The sequence below is a fragment of the Tupaia chinensis genome, unplaced genomic scaffold (assembly GCF_000334495.1).
Source record: "Tupaia chinensis unplaced genomic scaffold, TupChi_1.0 Scaffold000377_5, whole genome shotgun sequence".
Lineage (NCBI taxonomy): Eukaryota > Metazoa > Chordata > Mammalia > Scandentia > Tupaiidae > Tupaia > Tupaia belangeri.
Window position 1 is genome coordinate 1,570,688 of NW_006159879.1, and position 5,042 is coordinate 1,575,729.

Consider the following 5,042-nt stretch of genomic DNA (forward strand, 5'->3'; position numbering starts at 1 on the left):
GCACTCGGGGGCACAGCTGCTGGTGGCTGCCACAGTGGGTGGCGTGGCTGGAGGTGACCCAGCAACGAGCAACACTTGGCTCAGTGTTTCCAAGGACTGCTCTATTTAGTTCGGGATGGTTTTATTTCACTTTTGAAGTTACCGTTAGTTGCGCCGACGAGTGAGGGCGCTGTGTGATCGCACACACTGGAATGGAAGTCGGGGTTCCGGTCCTACTCAGTTACGAGCTGCAGGGTCTCGTGCTAGTCCCTTCCGGCGTCTGGAACACAGCGGTGCCTTGCAGTGAGGGTTAGACGGCAGAGCTCTCGCCTGTTCATAAGAGGGGGCCAAATGGTGTACCTGAAGCTAAACCCGAGGTCTGTTTTGAGAAGGCCAGGAGGGGGACAGCGTGGTGGGGCGTGGGTGGCCATAGGCCTCTCAGTGGCAGTGTGGGTTCAGAGTTTGCTCTGCTGAGCTCTCCGGCCTAGTCAACGTCACCGCTGCCCTCGGGTGGCAGGGCTGGCCCCCGAACTTCGCATACATTTCCGTTAGCATTCCCACGGTCGCCAGGACGTCTACACTGCTGTGTGTTTAAAAGGCACCGCGGCGTAACCGCTGATTTACTAGGGGATGCGCGTTTGAAAGGCAGCTAGCTAGCTTACCGAGAGCTAGAACTTGGCTCAGGAGGAGAGACGGTATCTTAGAGGAGACTGGTCCAAGTGAGAGTCACCCTGAACTCTTGAAATTCTGTCACTAATAAAAATAAGATAACAAAATCCCCAAATCTGTTTTGATAAACCTGAATGTCTTCTAAATCGAATAACTGGGACCAGCAGATGGCGTAGTGGTTACGTTGCCAAACTCCCATGTGGTCCACCATGGTGTGCATCTAGGGCCAGGTAGCTTAAGCTCACGCTGCGTGCATGTGCATGCGTGTCCAGGATCCCGAGAGGAGAAGGGACTGCGGCCTGGCCATCCCCCCGGGGGCGATTTTTCCCTTTCTATCCCTCTGTCTGTCTGTCTTTCCAGTGAGCGCACCTGCCCTATAGCAGAAATAAAGAGCAAATGAAATACAGACGTGAGGGTGTACATATGCACCATTTACATAGGTCTTCATTCCTCTTTTTTCTGAGTTCTTTTTAATTTTCTGTGAAAGCGAGAGGGAGAGAGGCGGCCCCCCACAGGGCCTCCCTGTGCAGCGCAACCAGGCTGGGGACCCGGGACCTGAGCTTAGAACCTTCCCATGGGAGGCCCGTCCTCATCGCTGTGGTCCCACCCAGCCCCCATGTCTGTCTTGTCCTGTGGTAAGAAGGCCGGGCGGGGAGGTCAGTGAGGGTGGGTGGGCGGTAAGGGCCTGTGAAGGTCAGTGGGGGTGGGCGGGCAGTAAGGGTGTGGGCGAGGAGGTCAGCGAGGGTGGGCGGGCAGTAAGGATGCCGTAAGGGCCTGGGCATGGAGCTCAGGGAGGGTGGGCAGGCTGTAAGGGCGTGGGCATGAAGGTCAGCGAGGTTGGGCGGGCAGTAAGGGCCTGGGCGTGGAGCTCAGAGAGGGTGGGCGGGAGGTAAAGGGTGGGCGTGGAGCTCAGAGAGGGTGGGCGGGAGGTAAAGGGTGGGTGTGGAGCTCAGAGAGGGTGGGCGGGAGGTAAGAGGGTGTTGGGCTCAGGGAGGTGGGCAGCAGGTAAGAGGGCGTGGGTGTGGAGCTTTGCCAGGCCACTGCCCTTCTGCCCTCCTTCCTTGGTGGCCTTCACGTGAAGGGCAGCTGGGCTCTGAGCGCTGGAGGCCCCCACAGCTGGCATGTGAGCACACTCTGTGGCCAGCCCCTGGTGCTGCCATCGCCGCAGACGCGCTCCAGCTGCCCCGGCGTGGCAGGCACGCCGCCCTTTTCGTCGGACCACTAATTCCCCAGGGCCAGAGCCCCAGCAGGAGTTGGATTTCTTGCCATTTTCAGTTATAAATGAAAACTAAGACTAGAAGCTCTCATAAATATCTTCTAATGGGTTCTCTGTCTCCCTTGACCTATTTATTGGAAGCCATCAGCAACTCGATATCTGTATTGCTTTTGTTGAAAGCATACATACATTCCTTTTCTTCTGAATGATCCAAAGTGGTTTCCACGATTTAGCGATAATGGCTTTGTTCTGGAAGAGTCCTTGATTGTCTTCCGGGGCAGCCCCACAGCCTGCTGGCTAAGAGAGCCAGTGGCCAGCCACCATTCAGATCCTAGCCTTAGCGGCTCGAAAAACACCCTGGGCATGTGCGTGGTTTTCAAATCTCAGCAGAACAGAGAACAGAGGAGGACTTGGGGTGACGCTGCTCCGCTGGGGTCCCTCCCTCCCTCTCTGGCGAGCACATGCACTCCTGGCAACGCTGAAGGGGAGAGTGCATTCTCCACACTTCTGGGCTGAGAACACCGAGCACCAGGTCGCTGGGTCGCCGGGTTGAGGGTCCCGGAACCAGAGGGAAGCCGTGCGTCAGAGAGCACGTCTTGGCCGGGCCACCGTGGCAAGGAGTCAGGGCGTCAGTGTAGCCACCTGGGAGGCCCGGTTCAGATCCTGGGTCACCCTGAGGACACCTGCGTGACTGTGTGCACCTGCAGTGGGAGTGGCTGGGAGGTGGGGATCATGGTGTGGAGAGACCTCATCATGGCTGTTTCTCCTGTGCCTTTCTCTCTCTGTCATGAAAGCACTAAAGCAAGAAACTTTTAGAAACAAGGGAAATAGGGACCAGCAGTTAGCGTAAAGGCCATGTCGCTGGCCTCCCACGTAGTCGACTGTGGATCGGGTCCCGGACCCAGTGGCTTAAAACTCACACTGGGCGCGTGTGCATACGTGCCCAGGATCCCGAGAGGAGAATGGAGGAGAAGGGATTGCGGCGTGCCATCCCCCCGGGGGGTGATTTCTCGCTTTTTATCTTTCTGTCTCTGTCTGTCTGGAGAGCGCACACGCCCTATAGCAAAAAAAAAAAAAAAAAAAAAAAAAAAAAAAAAAAGAAAACCAAGGGAGATAAAAAGAACAGATCTTGATCCCTGCTGGCCGTGGTCCAGCTGTGCCTCGGGGGCTCGGCATCTCTGAGCCACTAGGACCCCGGGAATGACGCCTGTTCTCAGCTAGGGTGGTGCAGCAGCTGTTGTCCTCGGGAGGAGGAGCCTCCCTGTTCTTCATCCCATGATAGCACTGAGCAGGCTGGACTCGGCAGGAGTGAGAGCCGGGCAGGGAGGGCATTCCAGGTAGACCCTGAGGAGTACGCCGAGTTGACAGCGTAGAAGAGCGCCACGTCTCCTCCCCCCTCCCTCGGATCTGCTAAAACCAGAACCAAGTGTGCGTCGGCAGGAAAAGCTGCGTCGATGTTGCCAAGGGTCACTGTCCTCCCCGCAGTCCCCCGGTGTCCGCGTGCACCGAGAGTCGGGAAGCCGGCCACCTCCCCCTCGTTCCTTTACTGCCGTTGTTCCTGTCATGTGCGGCCCCAGAGAAGTTGGGTGGCTTGGCGAGCTCTGTTTGAACCCACACGCCCCGCCGGCCGGAATCTGAACGCTGCCCTTGCAGGCCATGTCCTGGGCATCTCAGCCCCACCCCTGGAGCAGAGGCCAGGACCTAGGTGCCCAACCCATTGCTCACTCCTACCCTGGACCTTCCATTTCCTTAAAAGCAGACTTCATGTTGAAGCATCCACCCTTGAGGGGTGGTTGGCCCGTGGGAGTGCAGGTCAGCCCTAGGTGGTCGTGGACGGTGTGGACGTGCCGGAGTGGAGCTCAGCGTGAAGCATCTCGGTCCCACTAACTGCTCCTTCCTTCTCTCCTATCGTAGGGACGGTCGTGCAGAGGCCACTGCTGAGGACAAGGTGCGGGCAGCCACACCAGGACGTCTGTCCAGGCCACGTGGACACTGAGGACTCCCCGAGAGCGGTATGTTAGCCCCAAGGACATTGCTGTTCGTTAGAAATGCTAAGAACGTTGTCTGAGCACAGGGAATGGGGGCAGGTGGTGCCTGGCTTAAACTGGGCCAGCTGAGTAGAAGTCTTCCTACCAGTTCTTAAAATTTTTTTCCTACGTTTTTGATGTTTAGATGTTCAGTTTTATACCATCGTTTAGTTAATTAAACAGACATGTCAAATTCAGGTCAACTTTGACTTTTTCTCCTACACTGGAAAGCATTGTGTATAATCTAAATATTTCAGAAACAAATCACAGCGAGAAGAGAACAGTATGAAAAGAACACGTATGTTTCTACATAACGTCGACATCCGCGGTTTTCACTTACACTCACGCGCTCCCTGGTAGGTTTCAGGCCACTTCCGTGCAGGGTTCACTGGGGCCTCAAGTGCTGGCCCGCACCAAGCACGCGGTAAAACGTCCCAGCACACACGGTACCTGGCTGGAGGAGGTGGCACTGTCCCCTTTCTGGCCGGGAGGGACTGACTACCATGACAGGAACCCCCAGGCATGGAGACGGTTAGGGTGCCATTGCCCTTGTCCCACGGCACAGCCTCGGTGACACAGTCTTCACTTTCGCTTCGTGAGAGAGGACCGCCTTGGCCGGGTGTGGCCAGGGTCCTTGTCCTGCCCTCCCTGCTCTGGGGTGGCACGGGGACGCTAGGCTCTCTGACCTCTCTCTCGCGTCTGATATGAGGGGGAGGAACGGAGAAATGCGGTTCTTGGAACAGGACGTCTTGGCCCTGCAAGGCCTTGAGAAGCGAGCGGGCTTCGGTCCTGAGCCCTGCACGCACCGCAGTGGCCAGTGGCTGGGACCTGTCCAGTGTGAGTGGGCCCCAGGCCCGCAGCCACACCCCTTCCCTCTGTTCTCACTCCCTGCAGGTCCACATGTCATAACACTGGAACGCCAGAGGGATAGACTCCCTAAGCTCTCCTCGTTACGTAACCCGTACTGCGCATGGTGGAAAATGGCAATGTTTAGGCTATGTGGCAGAAAACAAGAGCACTGCGAATCCCCAGCTCAGTGACAGTCACCCTCGAGGTGTGGTTAAAAGTGACGGTTGTCTATGACGCGGGCTCCTGTAGTCGGCCGGGTCACTCTGCGTCTTTGCTTCTCCGTTGCCTCGCGCGTCCCACGA

At 57.0% G+C, this 5,042-nt stretch overlaps 1 protein-coding gene across 1 annotated transcript in view; it reads left to right on the forward strand.

Moving 5' to 3' along the window:
* MYT1L (myelin transcription factor 1 like) overlaps window positions 1-5,042 on the forward strand; it is a 406,891-nt gene that overhangs the window by 42,255 nt on the left and 359,594 nt on the right. The window contains 1 exon segment of the mRNA XM_006153537.1: window positions 3,779-3,876. The gene's annotated coding sequence lies outside the window, so the exon portion shown is untranslated.